The 23,351-nt window shown below is 37.9% G+C and overlaps 1 protein-coding gene and 1 pseudogene across 2 annotated transcripts in view; one reads left to right on the top strand and one right to left on the bottom strand.

Moving 5' to 3' along the window:
- Nucleotides 1–23,351, top strand: part of LOC125808456 (ras-related protein RABH1e) — a 942,753-nt gene that overhangs the window by 546,398 nt on the left and 373,004 nt on the right. The window lies entirely within an intron of this gene.
- The window catches only part of LOC125808439 (probable mannitol dehydrogenase), a 34,500-nt pseudogene continuing 11,547 nt past the window's right edge, over nt 399–23,351 (bottom strand).

Here is a 23,351-nt window from a genome sequence, read left to right as displayed (position 1 = left end):
GTAAGAAAATATAGAAACAAATGAGTTTAGGGGTAATAAGACCCTGGTTAAGTTTAGGTATGTCGCCATGAGATTTCAGGTACAGTTCAGCTGGGAGGTACTTATGCATTATCCCACCATCTTTGATGAAGGTATTAATCTGTTACATCAATGTTACTTGCTTTTTCATTGCTAATATCTCTAGGACTTATCAATTCAAAGCAAAATGAGACAGCTTAATGAACCATGAAAACACACACAGGCTCAAAGGTATACTGTCTTAATAATAATATAACAACCGCAAGCTGACTAGTCATATTTCAACTTGCCACATATATAGTTTCAATCGTATGTTGCTCGATTTGTAAAATCAAGTTTTTGGTAATAAAGGAAGTAGAAGCGACAATTACATTGAAGAATCAGGATGAGGATAAAGAGTTGGCAATGTCAATCACAAATCGGTACTTGACATCAGATTTTGCAAATCGTTCCATGGCCATATTGATGTTGTCCACTGAAATCAGCTCGATATCTGCAGTAGTGTTGTGCTTTGCACAAAAGTCCAACATTTCCTGTGTCTCCTTCATGCCTCCGATGCAACTTCCTCCAACAATCCTCCTACCTGTTAGTACAATAACCAAATTTGCAAGATTAAGTATGATCCTGCACTTATGAAGGCTGAAAATTAAGGACAACATCTTGTTGTTGTTCATTCTAAATCAGTGTGTCTTACCCAAAACTAAAGGGGAAATTGGAAGCTCCAGTGGCTTTACAGGCAATCCAACAGTGACAAGCTTACCATCCAACTGAGAAACGGAGCCAATGGATGAACCACAGCAATTGTGTCAATGATGTAATCCATGGTATTCGCAGCAGCCTGCATAGACAACCACCAAAACAAAATGTCCATAAAACAACTTACCTTGAGCCAGTCGACACATATGAGATAGAAAGATGATGGATCTAGTAGTTGTGAGCTAAGATTAATAGTTGGAAATAATTATGCAAATTAAACTTACAACGCAAACGGAAACCAGAAAACATGCAACTAAGCTTAATGTTACAATTTAAATATACAAACAATGCTTATTATATAGTGGGACCCCAACTAACTTGTGATTGAGCTACCAGAGGATTCATATAGTCAACCTTAACTAATTTGGTATTGATGCATATTTGTTGTAAAAATGCTTACGTTATGGACTGCTGACTCAATACATTCTAGTTTATTCATCAACAACTTTATTTCCAAGTTTTTGTTGCAATGTTATCAATAAACATTCACAATGAACATCAACTGTTTAGGATTTTTAAACTTTTATTTACTTTCATTTCTTTTTCCATTGACGTACCTTCAATTTTGAAGGATCACTACTTAAAAAGAAAGCATCTGCACGAAGCTTCTTGATGGCCGTATCTTCCTTCTTTGGAGAGGTGCTGATGACAGTAACTTTTAATCCAAAGGCCTTTCCAATTTTCACAGCAATGTGACCAAGGCCACCTAATCCAGAAACACCCAAATGCTTACCTGGTTCGGTCATACCATAGTACTTCATCGGTCTGTATACAGTGATCCAGCACATAATAAAGGTGCCCCAGCATCAGAAGGTAGGTTGTCAGGAAATTGAAGAACTAACTGCTGATGAGCAACTATCATTTCCGAGGAGTTAATATCTTTAAAAGGTCATTCAACTTTGAAAATTTATCTAGTAAAATCATTGAATTTTATTTTGTATCAATAAAATCACTTAGCTTAGACTTTTATTTCAATAAAATCACTCTTATTGTTTTTTGGACTTGTCTACCACAATATACCTCTAAATGTGAATTTCCTTCATCTTCCTCCTTCTTTTTTTCCCTTATAATTCTCGTCAAAATTAATGAACTGACTCAATGTATTAACTCTTAACAAACATGAAAATCAAAATTGTTCAATTCATACTAATTAAGGACTATTCAAGCTAATAAATTGACAATCTATGACGAGATCCCATTCCCAACTTCATCAACAAAGATCATCTCCAAAACAAGCCAAACAAAGCTCTTATATATTGTTTTTTAATTTTAATCCCAACACATTTTAGCTGAACTTCACAACATCTTCTATTTCTTTTTGGGGTCTCTTTATTTTTTTGAAAAACTCTTTATAACTAATTAATCATAAGCAAATAAATAAAAAAAAAATTAATTCCATGAGCTGCCTGAGTGTGGTAAAGTTTCAACCAACATACAATAATTAAGGTGATAATAGCTGATTACTTAATAGATAACTTACGTAAACAATATATTCACGGGATTAACTTAAAAAAAATTATAATATTGCTCCAATTCTGGAGGAATTAATATTTATATTGCAAAAGTTGTCAAATCGGAAATTTCATTGTACAGGTTATCTGGCACTATATTTGACAGAATGAATTTATTCACTCTTAAATGCTTAGAATTAAAAGTGATTTTATTGATACAAAGATTTAAGTTGAATGATTTTATTGATACAAATGCCGAAGTTGAGTGATTTTTTGATACAAAATAAAGTTTAATGACTTTGCTAGATAAATTCATAAAGTTGAGTGACCTTTTGACATATTAACTCCATATCCGAGTAACCACCATAAGTATTTGTACCATCATGGTCTGTGGAGTTGTAGGTAAATTTCATTTTGGGACAATAGTTCTCCAAGCTCTGTTCACAGATGTCACATGTTTGACAGGAGCCTACAATCGGTCACCAACCTTGAACTTATGGACACTACTGCCAACTACTGTCACGAGACCAACAATTTCATGCCTGCACACAAATAAGTTATTTATGCTGTAATATAAGCTAAAACTAACACTTGTGACATTAAATTGAAATATTCATGAAAAATTCAAGATATTGTTGACTACGTATCCCACTATTCATATTGAGATATCAATTAGTTAGTTAATTAACTGATTAGTTGATATGTCCACGTCATCATTAGTTAGTTTGTTCACATTGTCAGTATTGCCTTTACTTATTGAGCAAGTTGTAGGATCTATATAAATAGAATGTACTCAGCTGTAATAGTTAATTCAATTGATTCAATACAAACAAAGCAGTTTCTTCTTCGTTTCTCTCATACTCCTTCAATGGAGTTCTACAGCATACTAGCTAGCTGACTCTCTTATCTGTTAATCATTAGTTTCACATGGTATCAGAGCCTTGTTACTCTTACTAGATTCGTCATCTCTGTTTTCCGGTAGCGTCAATTTGATTCTCAGTTGCAATTGTTTAAGGATTCATCAGATCTTGCAACCATGGTGTAAGTTGCAGACCCCAGTACCAGTTCTACAGGAAGTAATGTCATCGATGTAAGCAATCCTCTTTACATTCATCCATCTGATGGTCCTAGCCTGCCTCTTGTTCAGGTTGTATTTGATGGAATCGGTTATAGGTCTTGGAGGAGAAGTGTAATGAGATCCCTCTCTGTGAAGAACAAGTTAGGGTTCATTAATGGTGAGGGTAAGAGACCTACACTCAATTCTCCTCAATTTTGACAGTGGGAAAGATGTGACAATATGGTCACATCTTGGATCCTCAAGTCTCTTGGAAAAGAAATTGTTGATATTGTAGAATATGTTTGTGATGCCTTAGAATTGTGGAAGGAGTTGGAAGACAGATATGATCAAACAAATGGGGCTAAGTTGTACCAGATCCAAAAGGAAATCAATGATTTAAGTCAAGGTGTGCTTGACGTGACTGTGTATTAAACTAGGATGAAGAAGCTATGGGAAGAATTGAACAATCTGAGTGCTAAAGATCAATGTAGTTGTGTGTGCAACTGTGGAGGAAAAGAGAACATACATAAGGCAGAGCAAGATAGGAGGCTCATTCAATTTCTTATGGGATTGAGTGAGGTGTATACTATAATCAGAGGTAGTATATTGATGATGAATCCCTTGCCATCTATGGCCCAGGCATTTGCTTTGTTGGTTCAGGAGGAAAAACAAAGGGAGTTAATAACCAATTGTTTGCAGAGGCATCAATGAATTCTTCTATGCATGCTAACTCATCAGGACCTTCAAGTAGAAGCAGTTTAGGACTAATTTCTCTCCCACTAATAACTACAATGGCAAACCAAGATCTTTCTGTGATCATTGTAAGAAACCTGGTCACACTAAAGACAGGTGCTACAAGCTACATGGTTATCCTCAGGCTAGTACCACTGGGAATGGACAAGGTAACAATGGTTATAACAACCAAGACAAGTATAACAATAATCAAAGGACAATACAATAATCAGTTTCACAGGTCTGATATGGGAAAAGGGATAGCAGCAAATGCTTTTGGCATAGATATTGAATCTAACACAGGAAACACTGATGAATCCTCAAATTCTGATCCCAATCTTACCAAGGATTAGTATGGACAACTCCTTAATCTGCTGCAACACTTTCAGTTAGGATCTGTAGGAGAAGCTACTAAAGATCAGCTTGTGAATGGTGCTGCAAATTTTGCAGGTATGATAGCTTGTAACTCATTTGTTGATTTTGACAAACTTTCATGTGGATGTTTCAAATCAAAGACTGACTTGTGGATACTAGACTCAGGGCTACACATTACATGACCTACAATAAGAACCATTTTTTTGATATTATTTTCTTGCCATATCCCTTGTTAGTCAGCTTGCCTAATGGATATAAGGTGAAGGTAACTGAAGTTGGAAATGTAAAACTTACATCAAAGATCACATTGCATAAAGTTCTTTTCATTCCATCCTTCAAATATAACTCGATTTCCATCAATTCTTTAGCACTTCATCTAAATGCCTTGTTTCTTTTTCTAATTCCTCTTGTATGCTGTAGGGCCCTTCAATAAGAGGCCTCTGGAGATTGGTAGAGTACAAGATGGATTTTATCTGCTTTGCTCAGCCTGTCTGAAAAAGAGCTGCTCCAACATTTCTTTGAAAAACTCAAGTCAATATGTTAGTTTGCATAGTACTGTTGTAGGCCATAAATGTCTACTGTTTCTTCTTCATGTCATGTTGTTCCATCTGTAATAAATTCTACTCATAATGGAAGTGATTTTGTTTCAATACCCAGTCTGTCTCATTCCTTTAATCTGTCTCATGAAGTTAATACCAATGCAGACCTCTTGTGGCCCCATAGACTTGGACATGTTCCTTTTGCAAAAATGAAAAATATACCATCCATTCCTGTGAAGTTCTCACATAAGCAACCTTTTACATGTACCATATGTCCCATGGCAAGGCAAAATAGATTACCATTTCCCACCAAGACCGGTAGAACTACCAAGATTTTTGAACTGCTCCATGTGGATTTGTGGGGACCATATCATGTGGAAACCCATGACAATTTTAGATATTTTATCACCTTAGTTGATGACTTTAGCAGGTCCACTTGGACTCACCTATTGAGCTTCAAGAGTAAAGCATTACACATTATTAAATCATTTGTCAATATGGTTGAGACTCAGTTCAAAACCACCATAAAAGCCATAAGGAAAAATAATGGCCTAGAATTTGTGAACCAAGAATCCACCCTCTTTTTTCAATCAAAAGGAATTATTCACCAAAAATCATGCCACTACACACCACAACAAAATGGTGTAGTAGAAAGAAAACACAAATATCTCCTAGAAACTGCTAGGGCACTCTTTTTTCAATCCAAACTACCTATTAAGTATTGGGGAGAATGTATACTTACAACAACCTTCATCATTAACAGACTTCCCCCTGTTGTTCTTCATAACAAATGCCCTTTTTCTTTACTGTATAATCAAGAGCCTCAATATTCTCACATGAGAAGTTTTGGCTGCCTATGTTATCCTACCACTCCTAAGTCACATAGAACCGCCAAGCGCAGCCCCCACATATGTTTGTAGGTTATCCATTTGGGACAAAAGGTTATATAATACTAAGTCTGGCTTCTAACAAGATTTATGTGTCTAGGGATGTTACATTTCATTAGGCAATCTTCCCTTTTTCTATGACTAAATCATCTCACCCTCTCACTCCTGTGGTAAATGATTCTGTTCCTATTTTTTATTATCTTACTCCTACAACTGTTCCTTCTGATAACATTCAGTGAGTCCTGACCCTGAAAATATGCAATGTGATCATGATCATACAGACACTACAGTTCCAACTGTGTTACCACCATTATATGTTCATCTTTCATCAGACAGTATTACATCTATTAGAAAGTCTACCAGAATCCATAAACCACCAACTTATCTAGATGATTACCTATGCAATATACCTCATTCCACAACTACATTACCACCTCATTCACTACATGCATCTTTTTCTAACCACCATCATATTGCCTCTAAGTTTCTGCATTCTGATAGTCAGTCTCTTATATTGAGTATCTCACATGAAAGTGAGCCAGCTTCATATGATGTAGCGACTATGGATCCTGTATGGCAGGCAACTATGACACAAGAACTATCTGCCTTACATGATAATGATACTTGGGTTCTGATCATGCCTTTACCCTTTGGAAAGAAATCTATTGGGTGTAGATGGGTATATAAGATCAACACAGAGCTGATGGTAGCATAGAAAGGTACAAAGCTAGGTTAGTTGTTAAAGGTTATACTCAGCATTATGGAGTTGACTACACAGATTTTTTCACCTGTTATTAAGATGACTACAGTGAGAGCTCTAATTGCCACTGCTGTGAAGAAACACTGGAACATTTATCAATTGGATGTGAATAATGCCTTTTATCCATGGGGAGTTAGATAAAGAGGTTTACATGGATATTCCACCAGGCCTAAATATTCAAACTAAAGGATTGGTTTGTAAGCTCAATAAGTCACTAATGGTCTAAAGCAGGCTAGTAGGAAATAGTATGCTAAGTTGTTTGATGCCCTCAGTTCCAGGGGATACACTCATTCTTTAAATGACTATTCTCTATTTTATAGAAAGAATGGCCCATCTACTGTCTTCATAGCTGCGTATGTGGATGATATCCTGCTGACAGGTACTAATATTGAAGAAATTGATACTCTTAAAGGTTTTCTCCATAATTAGTTCAAAATTAAAGATTTGGGGAAACTGCATTATTTCTTGGGGTTGGAAATCTTTTACACTGAAGTTGGATTGCTTATTTCACAAAGGAAATTTGTTCTTGATCTTCTCAAAGAGTACCATTGTTCTGAACTCTTCAGCCTCACCTTACCACTAGATGTGACAATCAAACTCAAAGGAAATGAGGGGAAGCCTATTTCTGATCCTAGTGCATACAAAAAATTAGTTGGGAAGCTTAAATTTTTAACCAATACCAGATTAGATATTGCTTATAGAGTTCAGCACCTTAGTCAGTTCATGCAAGACCCCAGAGAACCACATATGAAAGATGCATACCATATGTTGAGATATCTCAAGAAAGATCCCACCTTAGGATTGCTTATGACTTCTACTGATGATTACAATGTGCAGGCTTTTTGTGATTCAGATTGGGGTGCTTGCCTTGATTCCAGGGTATATTGTACTGCTTGGTACCAATCCTATAAGTTGGAAATCTAAGAAATAGGAAACTATATCTCTTTTCTCAGCTGAGGCTGAGTATAGATCCCTTCGAAAGGTGGTTGGAGAGCTAGTTTGGTTAGATAGACTATTTGAAGAGCTCACCATTCCTCGAAGCAGACCTTTTCCTATCTTTCGTGACAGTCAATCACCTTTACAGATTGCCAGAAATCCTGTGTTCCACGAAAGGACCAAACACATTGAGATCGATTGTCATTTTGTACGAACCAAGCTACAAGAAGGTCTTATCTCGTTGCATCACATTTGAACTCATGACCAGTTGTCTGGCATCCTTACTAAGGCCCTTACAGGAGTCAAACATTTAGTAGTTTTGGACAAGTTGGTTGTGTTGGTCTCACCTCCAACTTTAGGGGGGGGGGGTATTGAGATATCAATTAGCTAGTTAATTAACTAATTAGTTGATATGTCCATGTCATCATTAGTTAGTTCGTTCATATTGTTAGTATTGCCTTTACTTATTGAGCAAGTTGTAGGATCTATATAAATAGAATGTACTCAGTTGTATTAGTATTGCCTTTACTTATTGAGCAAGTTGTAGGATCTCTTCTTCATTTCTCTCATACTCCTTCAATGGAGTTCTGCAGTTCTTCAACATACTAGCTGACTCTCTTATCTATTAATCATCAGTTTCACAATTCAAAGTGATTCTAAGAACTAGTCAACTTTTCCTGAATTTAATGTATATGCTTTCTACCAAAATAATGGTAGTTCAAATCTGGATATCAGAGAATAGGTACAAGCACTTCTAATTACAACTAAGAACAGACAGAAGTTTCTAAGAAACACTATCATGTGTATATACATATATACACATGATTTTTTTCCCAAAGTTAATGAGTGCACCTGCACCCCCAACTATACATGTGGATCCGCCTCTACTCCAGTACATTGACTAGACCAGATTTGGCTCCCCTCCAATAGCCCATATGAAACTAATGAATGATTAGATTGATTTGCTAAAATCAACCTTTGTAACTACAGTCAATAATTATATTTTTTTCTCCTTTACAACCCACTTTTTTCTTTTGCATTGAGTAATTCGCCATCAATAATAGAAAGGGAAGAAGAGCAACTACACTCAGGTTAACTTTTGCAAAATCAAATGTCAAAATGAAGAAGTATCGTCCTATCTTGTTTATCTATTTTTGACTTGAATAGAAAGGAAAAGGGAACTTTTTGGTTGCTGGAGAAAATGTAAAATTATGGGATTTTTACCAATATTTCTCCATTGATGAATCTCAATCAAAGTATAATTTTTATTTATTTTTTCATCTTTAACTCTGTCCTCCTCTTCAAATATGAAAAATTTAAGAAATTATATCAAACCTAATTAATACACTATTGTAGTTCCAAACAAGCTTCAACTTATGAATTTGCTACATGAATTAAAACTAATGTTTTTAGCTTTTTAAAGCCTAGAAAATTTTTCTGAGTTGTAATTGACTAGATAGAGGACCAATATCAACTTTCGTTCTTCCATACTTATTAGCCTGCCATGAAAGCAATTTCAGCATAAAATTTCTCCTAAAACTTCAAATCTAGTAAGACAGGAGGAACCCGCTTGTTCTCATTTGAGTTTTAACTTATTGAAATTTTCAATTTTTGATAGATCTAAAGGGAGAGGAGAGGCTTGGAGTCTAGTGGTGGAGAGAGAAAGAAAGATGGAAGTTAATATTTGAACATGATTAAAATGGATGGTTTTACCAAATAAATCTGAACCATCCATTAATTTAAGAGACACATGTACCAATATTAACCCCCAATTGGAGGAACTGGACAAATTGGCTACTGGAGGGGAGCAAAATCCAACTAGACCTGCTACTAACTACACTTCAAGAAGCTAACCATAAATCATGAACTAATCTAAACTATTTACATTTTGTAATCTACAATTCTACAGCAACAAAAAAGAGTTGCTTTAGTGTGTAATTGTTGATATCACCTAATATATCAATATAGAAAGGGCAGCTTAGTACTTACTTCTATCTAGTTGTTAAGAAGTAGTTAATTTGTTAGTTAGTTACTAAGTCAGTTAGTCAGCTACTGTGTAAATGAGTCAGTTGTGATTCATCATAAAAGGATCACACACAATGTATTTGAGATTAGATTGAATATAATGCGCTAATCAGTTTACTAATTTTTTATCTTTCTACCCTCTTCATCCTCTTAACTTCTCCTCTTATTAAGGAATTATGTATCAATTCATGACTAACAACATGGTATCAGAGCAACTACAACTGTTGAGTTAACATGGCTAGTATGACTACTGAAGGATCTTGGGTTAATCATCACACAAACCACCACAGTTGTAACTAACGAGTCCATAAATTGGACTCATTTAGGGTTTTATTTTAATAGAAATAGTGTCCTTGAATGCTTGTTTTATCTCAATACCTGATTAAAATGCTGAAGTTTTAGGTATTTGAAGTTTTAGTGGAAGCATGGACACTAAGGCACAAAACGGAGCAAATAGGGCTGAAAAGAACAAGAAATGGAATCCTGCAGATCGCCGAGTTCAACTTGGCGAATCGCCGAAATGACATGAACCGCCCTTCGTTCCAGTACGCGAAGCCTTGAAGGAAGTGGATCAAAAGGCGAGGAAAGGAGCAGTCGGTGAGTCACCGATCAGTTCCGCGAAGCAGTACTATACCGCCCAATGATCCAGAATGCGAGGATTCTAAATGCAAGACACTGAAGGCGATGAGCTGACCAAAAGGCGGATCGCCGAGTTCATCGGCGATCTCGACTAATGTCGCCGAACAATCCTCCGCAGCACAATCTATGAAAACTATAAATACTAGTTAGAATTGTAGTCTTGGTGTGGAAAAATTATTATTATTATTTTCACTTTAGAACATACTATAGCTGATATTTTTTTCTCTCAAGTTTGGAGAGGGTTTTGTGGAGACTTGAAGAAATGAGTTCTTCTTCCCCAAGTTGGAAGTGGGACTTCTCTATTCACTTTCCTTTGCTTAATTTAAGGTTTAATTTCTTATATCCAGTTGATTTCATTATCATGTTAGGTATAATTTCTTATTTCTTTGATGTGTGGCTAAAAACCCCCATTCCTGGGGTGTGATTTAGCAAATATGGGTTGATATTCTTGTTGGGTCTTGCTTGCTAATAGGTTAGATGTATTTTAATGGTGATTTCACCTAGTGGTTGTGGTTTAATCTAAAGGGTTTGTAGTTGCAAATACAAAGCCACCCATGTGTTTTCGACTTGCCCGAGAGGGAGGTCGTGAAACCAAAACCACTAGACTGATGGCCTAAGGAGTGGGTCTACATGAGGTTCAGCCCGATAGGGTGAGCCCTAGTCCCATATACTAACACTCAGCTCGAGAGAGTGAGTGGGTTAAGGCATAGGCTGGTCTTCTTGCGGCAAATAGGTGTCCGAGAGGAACGCATTTGAAACGGGGTAAGTTGCCCGAGAGGGAACTTATTTCCATTTAAAGCTTAGCCTAGATAAGCATCAAAATGGCGTCGCTGCCGGGGAATGGTGTTATTTGAGAAGTTTTAGTCTAATAGAATTGTTGTTCTTGTTAGTAGTAGTTTACTCACCTAATTTTTAGTTTTGTCTAGTTGTTTGCATGTTGAGGCAGGACAATGAGTATACATGATGGAGAAGGTGGACCAATGGAGCACCTTCCAGCAGAGGTGATGAGGCTCAGGGATCACATCCTAAATTTCAAGCATCCAGAAGGAGAACCCTTTCATGAGTCGTGGCTGCGGTTTAAAACACTATTGATGCAATGCCCAACTCATGAAATACCCGATTTAGTTCTAGTGGAATGCATTTACAGAGGTCTAAGTCCCGGAAATAGAGAAATAATGAACCAACATATGCCAAGTGGCCGTGAAAGATACCCCTATGAAACCGCAGCCAAATTCCTTGACCTTGCAACTAAAATCAACAAGGACACTGAGAAGGACCAGCAATTGATCATTTTGCTAAGTTAGATGGATAAATTGACTCACAATATCAAGGAATTGGAGATGGTGTCCAGAGATCAAAGTAAATGCAGACCACAGATTGAGCAGAGAGGATTTATGGACAGTGAAAATAAGCGTATCGAAGATATGCTATTAACCATTCTTCATAAGCTAAATGAACAAGATAGAGTGCTAGAAAAGATTAGAGAAAGTGTAGAAGTGCTAAATCAGATGAGTAACTCTCACTCTAGATCTATCCAGCTAATCAACTCTCCTAAGTCATGTGCTTTGTTGCTCCCCAATATACACGCAACTGTACGTGGTCGCGCAAGTAATATAGATTCTTAAAGAAACGAGTTATCGTTCCCAAGGGACTTATGATCAACTTATATTCACTTACTTCTACAACTAAAAGTAAAGAGTAACCTTTTCAAGAACTGATGATTTATTGTTTATCTACTAATAATTATGCACTAATTAAAAGTAACTAATTGTGAACAACTTTGATATAATGTTTCAAGCAAGTTAAAAGCAATTTCAGGGCTGCAACATATACTGAATATCATGTATCATATTATTAGCGTAGAATTAATTTCAGTTGTCAAGTTACTGGTTTATAGGGTTGATGGTATGATCCGGGTTATACACCTCTCGTCGCCTACCCCAGTTAGCTATCTAACTACATCGTTGAACTGGGATAAATAGACTAACTGGCGAGCATTTATATTTCATCCTATTTCATAACCAAGCAAGGTGTTCGTCTGGGCGTCACTCCTGAACACTAATCACCTCAATCTAATGGGTGGACCGAGCTCTCTATATTCTCTGGTCTATCTAATCTCTCATCTCTCGATTTTAAGATTAGACACTAAATTTATCTTATGGTGCGCAGGCACAAAATACTAAAACAAGAATATAGAAGTAACTTGTATTGACAACCGAAACTTGATCCAACAGCCTCAAATAGTCAACAATCAATCCATAGCTACAGCCCCAGAACTAGGGAATTTACCTACTCATTTCATTAGACAACAAGAAAATGCAATCGTTCATGTAATTTCCAAAAAATAGAAGAGTTAAAGGATAAAAACCTATTACAAACTTGAATTCTTGCTCTTGCATACTTAAATCAAAAGTCGAACGACAATTATGGAGCCCTAAGGATCTATTTATAATAGTAGGAAAATTTGGGAACAAATCCTACTTAAATTAGGAATCCTATTTAATGTTTAAAACTTGGAAAAGTCGGCAAAAGAGGGACGTGTCGCGCCTCTTATCACCCCACGAGCATGCTCCAGCTGCATCAGTGTTGGCGCGCCGCGCCTTTCAGCACGCCTGAGAGGCGCCTCTGAATGTTGGGCCTTGGCGCGTCGTGCCTTCCAGCATGCCACAAACTTCTGTCTGACGTACCACCAGTGGTGCGCTGCGCCAACTAGTGCGCCAGCCACTTGTGGTTTTTGCCTTGGCCATTTTCTTGCACATCTTTGCTCCATCTTTCTTCATTCCAACTCCACTTCCTTTGAGAATTCCTGAAACAGCTAATCATGTGTGTATTGTGCATTCATCACAAGTATAACAAAAATTAAGCTAATAGACTCAAGATTATTCCTCAATTTAAGCACTTTATGGGCAATTATTGACAACTTAGGTATATAAATATGCCTAAGATCACCACCCCACACTTAAACTTTTGTTTGTCCTCAAATAATCTCTAGAATATCAACTCTTTTTCACCACCCTTGGACTTATCAACCCACCTTAAAATCAACCAAACATTTTTAATCATGATCTTGTAGTTCACAATGGATGCAACAATTAACAACATTTACACAAAGTAAAACACATGCTCAAAGAATGACCCTTTTATTATTTTTCCGAGCTAATGTAAACTTATACAACCACACCAATTAGATAATCCTACACATGCCATGAATGCCCTCACTTGTTTATGTTTAGTAAAGCCTTTCACTCAAGCAATTTGCAATATCAACAAGGCCTATTTTTCAAACAATCAACTCACCCTCACAAAAGAAGTTCTTGCTTTTCTAAACATACCATAAGCTTGCCAATAATGTATTATTACTTTCGCACATATTTCTCAAGGAATCAAGAGGACTTTCATTTGGTTGTAATGTCGGCTTAAGGTAAGGGATGGAATATTTAGGAATCATCTAAGTGACTACACCTCCCTAATGCACATGTCATTATGTTGCCAACAATCTCCATTATAGCTTTTCTTTCCTCCTAGTACACATTTCATGACTATTTACCCCTTTTGTTGCTCCATATTTGCCCTTTATTTCTTTTTCATCATTTTTTTCTTTGTTTTTCATGCCTTTGCACTAGCCATCCAAACTCTAGATTTTAACATCCGAATATGATACACATTATCCTTGATAGGATCAGGGCCAATGTTTCGAGCAGAGTTCTAAATTAGCCACCCTCAATTTTAGTCGAGGTGCACATTGTCACTAAGGACCAGGGCCAAAATAGAATTTTCTTTTCCACACAATGTAGCATTTCACCCTTGGCTATATCAACCAGCAATTTTCAACCCTTATTCTTAAATCATAGTGCATTTAGGATTTTCATAGGATCAAAAGACTTGGTATCAACAAATGGGTTTCGGCTTATTATGTGATTTATTAATAAAAAAGGTTAAAGGCTCAATGAGGTTTCACTAGGGATAATTTCAGTGGTAGGCATACAAGTAGATTTAAGAATTGGCTATTTCAAAGAAACGCCTCAATCACATTCCCTAAGTCATACAAGCTACTAATTCAACACACACAAGGCAAGTTATAAACATCAAGTTAAGCAAAAACAAATCAATTCTCACCACTCATGGCATCATGACACATATAAGGATATATCAACTAACATGCTCATATAATTTGCATTACGGTATCATTACACAATTAAGCCCATTTATTTTTATTTTGAGTCAAAACTAAGGACACATGCTTGTTGCAAGTTTAACACTCTATTGCACTTTTCCACTTGTGACTACCCATGACGTTTGGCTGACTTTTTCGGAAATAGCTTTAAAAGATCAAGATTGGTGTTTCTATCCTACTCCTCTATGTGACTAATTTTCCCTTGAGACGGTCGTCATCCATCCATCATTAGGAACTGTCACTCCTAAGATGACTCTCAGACTCAATAAAGCAATAAACTAATCCTATACGGTTCAAAGGAACAATCCTCAGTAAAAGTACTGCAAACAAACGCTGAGGAACCCAAAATAAAATTTTAAAAAATTAAAAATTAAACTACAAACTAACACTAGACTTGATAAAGCAGTAAACAACTATATACAACAGAGAATATTACCCCACCCCACACTTTAAAAATAAGCACTGTCCTCAGTGCACAATTAAAACAAAGTCTAAGGTTAGAAATACTCCCTGGGGCCTCTAGGCCTCGTCGTCACCGTTATCGAACACCATCAAGGCATTCGTCTCTTCATCCACATCATCATCCTCCTCATCATCTGTAGCCTCATCAGCAGTTGCTTCATCATCATCCAAAGGCTCCACAAAGGCAGGACCAGTCTTGCACAAAAACACTGCACTCTCAGACAAAGGATAGCGTTCTGCCATTGTTTCCATTTTTGCATCAGTAACCGGACGTCCACCGATCCACAATTGCAACTCAGTCATCCTAAACATCCTAGCCATGACACTATCGTCACGGGCTTGCCTCTCTTGGGCAGACAGAATCGGTCCATGAGATAAGTCAAGTGCCTTAGTCCTCGTCACATCAACTAGCTTACCTGTCATATCCGGGTGATAGCAACAGTCATGTCGATCGTTTCCTCTTCGATACCCTCGCCCTCAGAAAACGGGTGATCAACCCCCCGTAACAGAATCTCCACCTCAAATTGTTCCTAAATTTCATCATATTTTGCCTCAGGATTGCCCCTACATTAATGGGCATTCCATTCATCAGCATATAAACTAACACCACCCTATCCCTTGCCACCTCAGTCAAATGTTTTGTAGGCAACAACACACTACATACTATCTTCAGCCACACCCGAGCAACTTGATTAAAGTTAGCAAATTGAGGGTATTATGCCTCCCAGTATCCTTACTGCGCTCCCACCTAGCAGTTGAATCCACCACACACAAGGTATGCCGGATATCCCTATAAGGCAGCTTATTCTTCAAGCTATTAAACTCATCAGGGTCATAATTCGGGGTTCGTAGCAACTCATTCACAATTTGGGCAAAAAACTTGACATCTTTCCCCATAACTGACACAGTTTTATACTTCGTTTCAGTAAGCCAGTTAGCATAGAATTCTCTCACTAATTTCAAATTGCAATCTCCTGGATTGTCAAATATAAACCTCAGCCCTAACTTAATCACAGTCTGATATATAATAGGAAATTGCGACTGCAATCTTACCTCATTCACAAATTCGTCGCCCATATACTTCGCCTCTTGTTGACATGCGAACCATTCCTAGCCATACCTTTGGACAACCTTTTTGCCAAATTTTTGTACCGGTTCCCGGAAGCTTCTCCATGTCTACTCCGCTTGGAACCCGCCACCTTCTTTGCTTTTGGTGCCATTGTAACCTATGAAGAAAAGAAAACTAGAGAAAAGGAAAAACATTAGAAAAATTAGGGGGGGTCAAATTAGGCAGTGGGTGAAGGTGAAGAAGGAAAAAGGATTTTTTTTTTTTTTGGGGAATGATGGTGTAAAAGTGAAAAGAAGTAGGGAATTGGAGGATATATAGTTGGTGGTGGGTAAGAAGAAAAGTTTCAGGAGTTTTAATGGAGAAATTGAGAGTTTAATGGAGGAAGGAGAAGAGTTAGGGAAGAAAAACGGAGAACGGTTTGAAGGACTTTAGGGGTTGGGTCGGCTAGGATTTAGGAGAATAGGGGAAGAATGTTGGATTTGGGGGTTTTAAGGAGAGTGGGTTGGGTTTGAACCGGGTCAAAACCCGGTTAAAAACAAATTCTGGGCAGTGGGTCATTGTGAGGGGCAACGCGCCTGAGAGAACACTCTAACGTGCAAACCCTGGTGGGATACGCCTCTCAACGCGCCTAAGAAGGCGCTTTGACGTTCGATGCCAGGCGCGGCGCGCCAAACAATGCTCCCGGTTCTAGATTTTTTTATCTTTTTTATACAAGCTAAGTTACAAATAATGAAAATTCCTATTTTAACTAAAACTAAAAGAACTTCCTAGATTCTACAAATATACACTAAGCTAAAACAATAAAATCAAAAATTTCAAACACGAACAACCTATCTATTACATATTGTTCATGGGTTGCCTCCCATGTAACGCTTGATTTAACGTCGCCGTATGATGCGACTTGGATCATTCATCATTTAGCGCAAGAGCTTCCCGATCACGATCCGAATCTTCACCGAAATATTGTTTCACCTTTTGACCATTAACCAAGAACGTAAGGCCAGTCTTATCTTTAAGTTCAACAGCCCCATGATGTGTCATTCTGATCACTTCGAAAGGACCACTCCACTTTGACCTTAGTTTTCCAGGGAATAACCTTAGTCTAGAGTTAAAGAGTAGTACCTTATCTCCTGGATTGAAAGTACGAGATACTATGTGATTGTCATGCCACATCTTCGTCCTTTCTTTGTAAAGCTTGGCATTCTTATATGCGTGAAGCCTAAACTCCTCAAGTTCATGCAGCTGATTCACTCTCTTTTTACCGGCTAGCTCAGGGTCCAAGTTCAACCTCTTAATTGCCCAATAAGCTTGATGTTCTAATTCTGTCGGAAGATGACATGCTTTACCAAACACTATGTGATAGGGAGAAGTCCCTATTGGTGTCTTATATACAGTCCTATTAGCCCATAACACATCATCTAATTTCTCAGACCAATCTTTCCGCTGCGCATTCACCGTTTTCTGCAAAATTTGCTTCACTTCTCTATTCGAGACCTCCACTTGGCCACTCTTTTGAGGATGGTAAGTTGTAGCAACCTTATGACGAATACCATACTTAGCAAGAAGGTTTTTGACAAGATGGTTAATGAAATGCTTATATTCATCGCTTATAATTGTCGTTGAAGTGCCAAAGCGAGTGAAAATGTGCTTCTTTATGAACTTTATCACCACCTTGGAATCGTTGAAAGGAAGAGCGACTGCCTCAACCCATTTACTAACATAATCCACAGCCACAAGAATGTATTGGTTTCCACTAGATGGTGGGAATGGACCCATGAAGTCAATACCCCACACATCAAAGATTTCCACCTCCAAAATGTTACGTAGCGACATCTCATGTCTTCTTGAAATAGTACCCAACCTTTGGCATTTATCACAACCCTTCACGAAAGCAATAGAATTTTTAAATAACTAGGGCCAAAAGAAACCAGATTGTAGTACCTCATGAGCAATGCGCTCTCCTCTATAGTGACCTCCATATGGGCTAGCATGACAACTCTCGAGTACTTGGTGAACCTTAGAACTTGGCATCATTATTGAGTTTTTTTCTTTTGTTGGGTGGTTGCACCCGGAGGATACTCGCCACTTACTATCAAATTCACAACGTCTACATACCATGGCACTTGAGAGATATCTAATGCCATCAATTCTTCATCCGAAAACTCATCACGGATTTTCTCACCTTCATTCACATGTGAAAAATCCTCCAACCTAGATAAATGATCTGCTATTTGATTCTCAGTACCTTTCATATCTTTGATCTCAAGGTCAAATTCTTGGAGAAGCAATATCCATCTAATCAGCCTTGGTTTAGCATCTTTTTTGTTGAATAGGTACCTAATAGTTGCATGGTCAGTAAAAACAATCACTTTAGTACCTACCAAATACGATCTGAACTTGTCGAAGGCGAACACTAGAGCCGGCATTTCCTTCTCAGTCACTGTGTAATTAACTTGTGCAGAGTCAAGGGTTTTGCTTGCATAATAGATTGAGTGGAACACTTTATTCTTCCTTTGTCCCTACACTGCACCCACTGTTACGTCGCTTGCATCACGCATGAGTTCAAATGGTAATCCCCAATCAGGAGCAATTAAGATGAGAGCCTCAATTTAGTTCCTCTTCAACATCTCAAAAGCTTTCAAACACATCTCATCAAAGTCAAACTTCACCTCCTTCTCCAAAAGAATGCACATAGGTCTGGCAATCTTGGAAAATCCTTGATGAATCGCCTGTAAAAACCTGCATGACCAAGAAAACTACGCACACCTTTTACAGAAATGGAAGGGGGCAATTTCTCAATAACTTCTACTTTAGCCTTATCAACCTCCAAACCAGATTTGGACACCCTGTGTCCCAATACTATTCCCTCTCTTACCAAAAAATGCCACTTTTCCAAGTTTAGAACTAAGTTAGTATCTTCACATCTAGCAAGTACTTTATCAAGATTTCAGAGACATACCTCAAAAGACTTCCCAAAGACAGAAAAAGCATCCATAAACACTTCAACAAAGTCTTCCACCATATCATGAAAAATGGCCATCATACACCTTTGAAAAGTCACCCGTGCATTAAAGTCCAAATGGCATGCGCTTGAAAGCATATGTGCCATAAGGACAAGTGAACATGGTTTTTTCCTGATCCTCGGGTGCAATCAAGATCTGGTTGAAACCAGAATATCTATCTAAGAAACAATAGTACTCCTGCCCTGTTAGTCTGTCAAGCATTTGATCAATGAAGTAAATAGGGTAGTGATCTTTTCGGGTAGCATCATTTAGTTTCCGGTAATCCATGCAAATTCTCCACCCGGTCACTGTTCTAGTAGGAATCAACTCATTCTTTTCGTTCCTTACCACTGCCATACCTCCCTTCTTGGGAACACATTGTACTGGACTTACCCACTTACTATCAGAGATTGGGTACACAATTCCCGCATCTAGCCACTTTATGACTTCCTTTCTTACCACTTCTTTCATCACATGATTTAGTCGACATTGATGTTGTGCTTTAGGTTTGTGATCCTCTTCAATGTAAATTCTGTGCATGCATAACGCCAAACTAATCCCATGAATATCAGTCATCTGCCATCCAATTATTTTCCTTCTCCGCTTTAAGATCATCAATGTCGCATCAACCTGTATGTCAGACAATTCTGCAGAAAGTATAACAAGCAAGGTTTCATTAGTACCCAAATAAGCATACCTTAGGTGAGCCGGCAGAGTTTTTAGTTCCAACGTAGGGGTTTCTTTTATTAATGGCTTTGGTGGGGGGCAACTCGCGATCTAGTGATTCCACTTGATTCCTACGAGTGTGTACTAGTGCTAGATTTAAGCATGATTCAATCTCTTGAGCTTCAGTGTCTCCCTCTATCTCATGACCCACTAGCACTCTTTCTAAAGGATCTTCGAGCACAACTACTTGTGATTCTACTATGCGATCAACCACAGTAATAGCAGACAACTCTTCATAAATAGAAGGTAATTTTAAAGCGCGGTAAACATCAAATACCTCAACCTTATCATGTGCCCTTATGGTTAGTTGACTAGCTGCTACATCAAGCAATGCCCTACCCGTGGCCAAGAAAGGTCGTCCTAAAATGAAATGAACTTCAGAATCGGGTTCAAAGTCTAAGACCACAAAATCTACCGAAAAAATCAATGAACCTACTTTCACTAACACATCTTCTACCACCCCCTCTAGCCTAGCAATGGATCTATCAGCAAGTTGGAGAATAACAGTGATTCGTTTTGGACTACCCAACCTAAGTTTTGGATACAAAGATAAGGGCATCAAATTTATACTTGCCCCCAAATCACACAACCCCCGGGCATGAACACTTTGCCCAATTGTAATCTGCACAGTAAAACTACCTGGATCTTTTAACTTTTTGGGCAGTTTGTTTTGGATCCTTGAGTTGTACTCCTCAGTAAGTGCTACAGTTTCATATTCTGTGAGCCTCATCTTGCTAGCCACAATGTCCTTCATGTATTTAGCATACTTCGAGATACCCTGCAAAATGTCAACCAAAGGTAGATTAATGTGAACCTATTTAAGGAGAGAGAAACTTACCGAAGCATTCTTCTTCATTTTGCTTTTTTAGCTTTTGTGGAAATGGAGGTGGTAATTTCTTTTGAGGAATGGGTACCTCAACATTGGAACTTTTTACTACCTCTTCCAACTTTTTGTGTTTATTACTTACCTCAGTGTCTCTCTTCTTTGGAGCTAGTTCCTCTAATTGCAACCCACTTCTAGTACTTACCACATGCAATTGCTTTGGGTTGGGCTCAATATCACCGAGCTGCCCACCTTAGGGACACAAGTTCAAAGAATTAGCCACTTGCGCAACTTGTTTCTCTAAACTCAACTGGGACATTTGGATGTTTTTAATGTTCTCATCCTGCTTATCTATCCTAGCATTTAATTTGGTCCCTATTTCAGCCATGAGCTTTTGGAGTAGCTCTTCATTGGTCATCCCCCCTTTTGGTACACTAGGATTTGAGCCTTGGTTAGAATTGTAGTATTGTTGCCCAGCCCCTTGAGAACAGTATTGGTTAACCCCTTGAGCCTGATTTTAGTTTTGGTTACCACCCCATGAGAAGTTAGGGTGGTTCTTCCAACTAGATTTGTAAGTATTACCATAATTTTGTAGCATTCCACCCCTTTGCGCATTACCCACATAATTTATGGAATCCGGGTTTACCTCACATTGCTCGGTTTCATGAGTTCCACTACCACATACCTCACACCAATTTGCTGCTTGATTTACCACGTTTATCAGTGCCTGATTTAGAGCCATTTGTTTAAAATGTAAGGTTATTTTATGTTGCATTGCATCTAATTTGGCATTTATGGCAGTAGCTTGGTCTACATCTAAGATCCCTGCAGCCTTTTGGGTTGGGGTTCTAGACATTTTCCCATCATACCCTTGGTTCCCTTCAGAAAGTTTATCGAGTAAGGTGAAAAACTCTTCACTCGTTATGGATAGGGCCTGTCCACCTGCTGCACTATCAAGAAGAGAATGAACATTATAGTCTAAACCTTCAAAGAAAGTGTGAGCAAGTACCTCATTGGTTTACATGTGGTGTGGGCAAGCAATCAACATTTGTTTGAAATGTGCCCATGCTTGGTATATGTCTTCCCCTTGCTTTTGAACAAAGCTTATTATCTCACCCCTCAGCTTCGCGGTTTTCTTGGATGGGAAAAATCGACTCAGGAACTTCTTCGCTAGATCATCCCAAGTAGTGATGGATTTTGGTGGCTCAAAGTCTAACCAACGTATTACAGCTCCTAATAATAAGTATGGGAACAAAGTCAACCTTACATAGTCTGATGAGACTCCAATTGGGATGTATGTATTGGTAATTTCTATGAAAAGATGGATTTGAGGATCCTCATGGGGGAGACCAGTGAATTACCCATTAGTATGGAGGATTTGCACCATGCTCTGCTTTAGTTCAAATCTACCCCCCGGTGAAGGTTTCCTAATACTAGATGCCAAGTTGGCTGTGAGTGGGACTGCTATATCATGGATTGGTCTTGCGGCTACGACAGGTGGTACTCCTTGGTTATTAGGGCTCCTTGGATTATTCACGTTTTTTGAGTTATTCACATTTTCTTGATTACCATCATCGAAGTTTTTTGAAAGACCTAACCTCAATTCTCCTTGTCGTCCCTGATTTATTTGTCTGCTCTGACGTAAAAATCTTTCGGGTTCATTGTAAGGTTAGACAAGTTCTCCCTTTCGAGCCAGACCTGAAAATCAAGTGCCTGCAATAAACAAGCTAAGATCAAGTAATTAATACCTTAATATTCTAATTGTAGATTTAAGAAGATTGAATATAAATCAATTTCTAAGGACCCCCAAAAACCTGTTGCTCTCCAATATACACACAAGTGTATGTGGTCGCACAAGTAATATAGATTCTTAAAGAAACGAGTTATCGTTCCCAAGGGACTTATGATCAACTTATATTCACTTACTTATACAACTAAAAGTAAAAAATAACCTTTTCAAGAAGTGATGATTTATTTTTTATCTACTAATAATTATGCACTAATTAAAAGTAACTAATTGTGAACAACTTTGATATAATGTTTCAAGCAAGTTAAAAGCAATTCCAGGGCTGCAGCATATACTGAATATCATGTATCATATTATTAGCGTAGAATTAATTTCAGTTGTCAAGTTACTGGTTTATAGGGTTGATGGTATGATCCGGGTTATACACCTCTCGTCGCCTACCCCAGTTAGCTATCTAACTACATCATTGAACTGGGATAAATAGACTAACTGGCGAGCATTTATATTTCATCCTATTTCATAACCAAGCAAGGTGTTCGTCTGGGTGTCACTCCTGAACATTAATCACCTCAATCTAATGAATGGACCAAGCTCTCTATATTCTCTGGTCTATCTAATCTCTCATCTCTCGAATTTAAGATTAGACACTAAATTTATCTTATGTTGCGCATGCATAAAATACTAAAACAAGAATATAGAAGTAACTTATATTGACAACCGAAACTTAATCAAACAACCTCAAATAGTCAACAATCAATTCGTAGCTACAGTCCTAGAACTAGGGCGTTTAGCTACTCATGCTATTAGACAACAAGAAAATACAATCGTTCATGTAATTTTTGAAAAATAGAAGAGTTAAAGAATAAAAACCTATTACAAACTTAAATCCTTGCTCTTGCACACTTAGATCAAAAGTCGAACGATGATTATGGAGCCCTAAGGATCTATTTATAATAGTAGGAAAAGTTGGGAACAAATCCTACTCAAATTAGGAATCTTATTTACTGTTTAAAACTTGGAAAAGTCGGTAAAAGAGGGACATGTTGCGCCTCTTATCGCCCCACAAACATGCTCCAGCTGCATCAGTGTTGGCGCGACGCCTGAGAGGTGCCTCTGAATGTTGGGCCTTGGCGCGTCGCGTCTCTCAACACGCCAAAAACTCCTCTCTAACGT

Source organism: Solanum verrucosum, unplaced genomic scaffold, assembly GCF_900185275.1.
Source record: "Solanum verrucosum unplaced genomic scaffold, falcon-dt-bn FXZP01000112.1, whole genome shotgun sequence".
In the NCBI taxonomy this organism is placed as follows: domain Eukaryota; kingdom Viridiplantae; phylum Streptophyta; class Magnoliopsida; order Solanales; family Solanaceae; genus Solanum; species Solanum verrucosum.
This window is presented reverse-complemented; position numbering and strand designations above follow the sequence as displayed.